The sequence below is a fragment of the Phalacrocorax carbo genome, chromosome 1 (assembly GCF_963921805.1).
Source record: "Phalacrocorax carbo chromosome 1, bPhaCar2.1, whole genome shotgun sequence".
Taxonomy (NCBI): domain Eukaryota; kingdom Metazoa; phylum Chordata; class Aves; order Suliformes; family Phalacrocoracidae; genus Phalacrocorax; species Phalacrocorax carbo.
In genome coordinates this window covers 133,010,375-133,016,836 of record NC_087513.1, presented here as the reverse complement: position 1 = coordinate 133,016,836, position 6,462 = coordinate 133,010,375, and the positions used below count along the sequence as shown (strand labels likewise).

The window sequence follows — 6,462 nt, the reverse complement described above, 5'->3', positions numbered from 1 at the left end:
ATTTCACTGCCAGCCTCCTCTGAACCTTTTCCAGCTCTACCATGCACTTTTTGAGATGGTGAGGCCAGAGGTACAGCAGTATTCAGGATGCAGATGCACCACAGATTTACAGATCGGTGCAAGGTCTGTTTTCTTTTCATTGCTCTCCTAACAAGTCCTGACATTTGACTCACTCTTTTGGCCACGCTGAGCATGGAGCTGACGTTTTCCTTGGGCTCTCAACCTGGGGAAAGTGATGGCCAAAATCTTTCCATGCTGATGAGCAAGAAAGAAATGACCAACTGCCACTGCACGCTTGTGCTGTTTGGAAAAAAAAAACCCAACCCTTGGAATATCAGTAGTGGATGTTAAATCCCGAGATGCTACAAAATTCACTCTGAGGCAGCTTGACCTAAATTCCTATGGGCGATGAGGAAGCCACATATTTGGAGCATTTGAAAGAAAACTAGACAAATGCCTATAAATTATCCTATGGCGGACATTCCTACTCTCTTTCAGAAGATGGATTAGGCAGATGACCTACTAAGTATTTTTTTTTTCTTCTTTCGCTAATTCCTACGATGTCATGAGTGTGCGTGCTTTACCCTTTCTTAAATCATAATCTGTTTGATCCAGCACCAGTCAAAGGTTTTGAAACACCCATTAAACCGCAAGAGGAAATCTCGAGCAGTTTGCTAATATCAACAGAAATCCAGATGGAATTACAATCATCTTTTATGTACATTTGCGGGCATATTATGTAATACTAGCCACGGATTTAGTTTAATGCACCGCACCTTCCAATAAGCTGCTGGCGACACTAATAGCAATTTGAAACCTATGAAAAACTCTTTTGCCCTCGACAAAATCATTGTAAAGCCCAGAGTCTGCTGTCAAGGGGCTTGGGATATTCGGAGTCTTAGGGGAAAATGGGGATGAGGGAGATCAAGGGTCGAAAAGAGAGAGGAAAAACTACAAAAAAAAAAAGAGGGGGAGGGCTAAAAAAGGACATCAGAAACATGGTCACTGTGAAATAGCGGCAGAGGAGACAAGGTCAAATCTTCACGCAGGGAGCAAAAAATCCATGACATCTCCTAAAATCCATGAGATCACTCCCGGGAATCGGGGTTGCTCCCGAAAAGGCTGGGGTGCCTACCTGGGACCCGGGACCCTCAGTGGTCCCTATCCCACGCAAATCTCGCCGGCGCGCCCCCCCACCCCGCGGGGGGGGGGAAAGGCGCGCCGGAGGGAGGGCGGAGCGAGCGGTGGTGGGCGTGGCCCGGGCTGGGACAGCCCCGCCCCCGCCTCTCGCCCCGCCCCGCCCCGCCCGGCGCGGGGGGGAGCGGGACGCGGTACCGGGCAGGGCAGGGCGGCGCGTCCCCGGCGGCGGCGGCCGGGGTTGACAGAGTCGGGCGTCGGCTGCGGCCCCCATGGAGCCCAGCTAGGGGCTGCCGCACCCTCCAACGGAGGTAGGTGCCGACAACCCCGGGCGGGCGGAGCGGTGACAGGTTGGCCGGGGCGGCGGCGTTTTGCGGGAACCCCCAACCCCCCCCCCCCATCCCCGCCACACATCGCCTTCCCACTCGCGGCCGCGCTCTGCGGTACCGTGGGGAGGGCGGCGGCGGTTCCCCACCCCCCACCCCCCCCTCCACTTCGGCCCGTGACTATTGTTTCTCGTGGCGCCGAGCGGGCGCTGCGAGACCCCGGCGGCGGCGGCGGCGGCGGCTTTGTGCGGGTTGTCCCGGCCGTGGGGCTGCGGCCGTGGGGGTGGGGGTGACGGGGACGCACACCGAGGCGGGGAGAGGGACGGGGCGAGACCGTGACCACACGGGCAGAGCCACCCTCCCCTTCCTCCTCCTCCTCCTGCCTGCGCAACTTCTCCAAAATCACGCCCGTGGGTGCGCGGGGAGGAGCGGCGCGTGCCGAGGCGAGGCATCGCTCTTCCCTCCCCACCCCCCCCCCAAACCACGGCTCGTGGGTGCTGCCCCACGGGAAACAAAAACGCGGCGGGTCACGGCGGTTTTAAGCTCCCGGGTCCGCGCTCTGGAAGAAGGAGATGAAAAATGTGGGGTGGGTTTCAAGATGGGCGGTAATGGGATGATGTGGGGTCCCCTCGCAGCCGGTCACAAGCGAGGAGGAGGAGGAGGAGGAGGAAGATTTCCCCTTCCGAAGTTGGGGTGGAAATTCCTCCCGCTGTGGCCCGGCTTCTCGGCGAAAGCTGGCGGGAGGATGAGCTGTCACCTGCAGCCCCCTTCGCGGCTTGTTCTGGATGAGGCTGTCGCGGGGCGTGGGTCATCCGCGCCGGCGTGGCTGCGCTTCGGGCGTGGGTGGCGGTGGCTGTCGTGTCGTGTCGTGTCGTGTCGTGTCGTGTCGTGCTCCACAAGTTCTGCATCCCCCAGGGGAGATGCTGCAGGCTGCGAGCGCCCTGTGCGGGAGTTGCAGGGCGGTTATTTGCCTCGCCTCATTTCCCCCCCCCCCCCCCCCCCCTTTTTTTAAGAGATTGGCTGGGCTTGGATTTAGTCGCTGCTGGTGTTTTCTCGCATGCCGTCCTCCATCAGAAGTCTTTTTTAAAAAATAATGCTTAAAACGTGGGATTGAAAATACATATATTGCCTAATGGGGACGTATTGTTAAAGAGGAAAGAGTATCTGGTTGCCCGTGAATTCTTAAGGTATTTTCCGTTTAAACTTGATGAAGAAATATTTTTTCTAAGTAACCTTACATGTTGTTTATCACTAGCAAATTGACTTAACATTTAAGGTAAAGATTTCCTCTCAGGTATGCTACTGATAGGAATATTTCAGGCGTAACAGTAGCGTAGGATGAAAAATTGGCACGCTTCCTTTTTTTATTTCTTTAATATGTAAATTTGGAGAAGCCTTTCCTTCCTTTTCATGACTCTACGAGTGGTCCTGGTTAACCAGCTGTAACCACGGTGAGGACTTAGTCCGGCGGGCTGCCGACAGCCTGGACACTTTCCTGCCCAGCTCTGCTAGAGCAGCCTCTTCAATTAATGCCCCTCAGTATTTCGTCCTTGGCGTCTTTGATGAATTTTGTAGCGTTTCTGTGATAAGCTCCAATGGGAGTCTCGTGGAGACGCTGAAATCTCTTTCACCTTCAGAGATGATTGAAGCCAAATTTGAAGAGGGGGTAACTGCTCGAATTAACTGGAGAGTGATGCTGAGTTTCTGTGTATACGTTAAGTTCAGCCAGAGCTATCCAGGTCAGACTGGGAATCACCCCAGGGATGGGTTTTGCAGGGTCCCGATCGCTTCCTACCGCAAACGCAAGTGATAAGCTTTTGCAACGCGCGTGGGTTGCGCTGCAAGCGCGGGCTCGAGGACGGAGCCGGTCGTGTAGCGGGCATGACGTGTGCGATGAGCAGGTCGTGCTGCACACGCTACAACTTCGGGAAGCTGGTGCTTGCTGTGCAGAGCCTGCAGCGGTGTGAATTACAGGGAAAAAATGTGTTTGGATGTAACAAAGGCGGCTGGCTCATCTCCTGCGTGAGGAACTAGTTTTTTTAGAAAATCTGGCTCCCGTTTCTGCCGCTGCCACAAATTGCCGGTGTAGCTTTGGGCAAATCATTTAATGCTTCCCTGCCTCCTGTCTCCTCGTCTTTGCCCATGTCCCACCAAGGGCTTGCCTATGCGGGGCTGTCAGTTCAGAGCCTAACTCAAACCCTTTACCTTCCCCAGCTGCCTCGCGCACAGCAGCCCGAAGCCCGCCATAGGTGGTACCTAGCTGCTCTGAGGGGCTGCGGTTTCAAACGCTGCTGCTGGAGCCAATAATACAGACGTAGCAGCCTCACAGCGATTCATCAACCTCTAATCCTATCCCTCTTCTAATCCAGTCATTCTCTGCGGCTAATCAAATCGCCCGGCATCGCTGGAGCGGTGTTTGGCTGCATGCTCGCCCTCGTGTCGGCTAGCCTATGCCAAGGCAGGGGAGGTGGGCTGGGTATCACCAGCTCTTCAGGACAGAGACCGTCTGTCACTTGAGGTTTGTAAAATCCGTGGCACGAGAGAGGCCTGGTGTGACTTAGAAATACAAATCATAGCTAGAGGGTAAATTGCAACAACATCACAGAAAAATGGCCAGAAAATGGCACCTCGGGCGTTCCTACGCAGCCAGCTGTGTGCATGTCAGGAGGGAACGGAGGTGGAAGGGTGCAGCTCCCTTGGCGTTACAACAGCATTCTTATTTTAGCGTGGAAGACAGCCAAAGATAAGGAGTGGTTGTCATCCGGCTGGTTGGAGGACTCAAAAAAAAAAAAAAAAAAAGCTGTATGGAAACAGAAATATTTTGATATAGGTACTAAAGAGAGAAAAAAAAAAAGCAGATAACCTTGCAAGTGATGGACTAGGCACATAAAGCTGGCAGTACAAGATTTCTCCCATAAAATCCAGAATGATCCTAATTAAGCCCAGACCCTGTTAAATGACACATGGCTTTATTTATTTCAGATGTTTCTAGGTCCTAGAGATGGGGCCAAATGTGAAGAGTTTGATGTGGCAGATAGTTTAACCCCAATTACTTCTACATAAATCACGTGATTGTTACAGGAGCTGAGTACATCTGATGGGTGCCCCAGAGCTACTGATTAAAAAAAAAAAAAAAAAAAAAATCCCCTGAAAAGTCTCCGAGGGTTTGGGCGAGAGGAGTGGCCATCCTCTCCACGGGAGGATGGGGATGCAGGAGCTGTTGCGGCGCAGCGTGCCCACCGGTCTGTATGCACAGGCAGCTGAAATGGTGGCTTTGTAGAGCAGGCAGTCGGAGAAAGGGAAGCAAAATGGGAGCTGACAAATATTCTTGTTATGAAACTGGAATGGATGAATGATTTATGGGGGTACTTGCCTTTTTTTGGTTTTGGGGTTTTTTGGGGGTTTTTAATTCTATTTTGAGCCATGCGCAGTGCTAGCCACGAACGGCTTGTTCTGAGATCAGGCTGTGCTGGGTCATGCTTCCAGAAACGGCATCTACAGAATAACAGTACAGTAAAACAGTTTTCAGCATTGCTTGGGTTTCATAGACTGTATGGAGGAATAAAAAGTTTTCCGTATTTTTTGTTTAAAGTCCTAGGCCTAAATACTCCCAGCGGGCTCTAGATTTCAGAAAGGCAGTGGCTGTATGAGAGGTCCTAGGCTGTGGAGGATCGTTATTAACCTGCCTCGGTTCTCCTCCGGAATTTCCATTCCTGGGTTTGCAATATTGCCCATCCTTCCCAGGGCACCGAGCAGCTCCGTAAATAGGCCACTCTGTGGAGGAGCTGCTCTGCTGGGTGGTTTAATGTTGCTTGTTAGTTCTGGCTTTCCCTTTTTTTTTCCCCCTCCCTGAAACGTGTCTGTCCATGCTATCCTTTAACGTGCAGAGCAGCGCTGTAACATGGGTGGGGTGAGTTTACAGGGTCACGTTTGTGGGATTTTGCCAGTCCCGTGGGTGTCTGGGTGTCCTGGGGGACCCCTGCGGCAGCTGCCGCTCCACACTGAAGTGCTGGGTTTGAGTGCGAGTGACTGGGCCCCTCTGAGCTGGACCTGTTTCTGTTACCCTCTTATTTTTTGCTAGTTAACAGGTTACGTACTTGTTTGGAAATGCTCCTCTGAGGTGTCAGGTGCAGGGCTAAATGTTCTCAGGAATTAACTGAAGAGCCTGGGACAGGTCTTCTGTCCCCTTCACCCTCCTCAGAAAAAAAGCATCCTTCAGGTTTGTGGCATCCAGGTCCCTGTATTGCTTGCATGACCCTCAAAGTGTCTAGGGAGCAGCTGCTATAGCAGAAGGAAGGTGGCTGCTGTTGGCTTGAAGGGCAAGCTGGGCTTAGGTTTGGGTTCCCCCTGCTTTCCCCATGGTCGATGCAAAGATCTCAGACCAAGCCCCAGGACTGACCACGTCCATAAATGTCTTATTACCTTGTTATCTTTCAGCCAGTGATTGTGGGTGAGCTGGCAAGAGAGGTGAAGGAACTTTGCTGCGACACCTCATTGAGCTTCCGTGGGGCTGCTGAGGGCAGGCACCACCCTGAACATCCTAGGCTGTAGCTCCAAATTCAGTTGGTCAGGCTAGTTTTGAAGAGCAATCTCTCCTCCAACGTCTACATGTGCTTTGACCTTAAAATTATTTCTCTGCTTTTATTGTGGCATGGAAACAAAGAGGTGGGAGAAGTGCAGCGGTTACCAGGAGGGTGAAGAGGACAACGGCTCTCGCCTGCACCGGCAGACAGTGTGCTCCTCACAGCAAAGCCAGGTTATTTGGAGGAGTGCAGGTCTTGCATTCCAGCGAGAAATAATTCGTTAATGGCTAAAGAATAATTGCTTTACTCCAAAAAGCCTCTCCAGCTGCATTGCACCAATTGTTCTTTTTCAGCCTCTGAATCCTTAATGACAGTAGCAGCTAATTTCTCTTTTCTGTGTTTTTCTAGCTGCAATGTCCTATTTTCTCTGAGTTGATTGAGAAAATAATAGAAGTCATTACATAGCTACTTGTCAC

At 52.1% G+C, this 6,462-nt stretch overlaps 1 protein-coding gene across 1 annotated transcript in view; it reads left to right on the top strand.

The window, feature by feature from the left end:
- The first annotated feature begins 1,280 nt into the window (after positions 1 to 1,280).
- RAI2 (retinoic acid induced 2) overlaps positions 1,281 to 6,462 on the top strand; it is a 45,446-nt gene continuing 40,264 nt past the window's right edge. The window contains exon 1 of the mRNA XM_064474808.1: positions 1,281 to 1,448. The gene's annotated coding sequence lies outside the window, so the exon portion shown is untranslated. The remainder of the gene's footprint in view (positions 1,449 to 6,462) is intronic.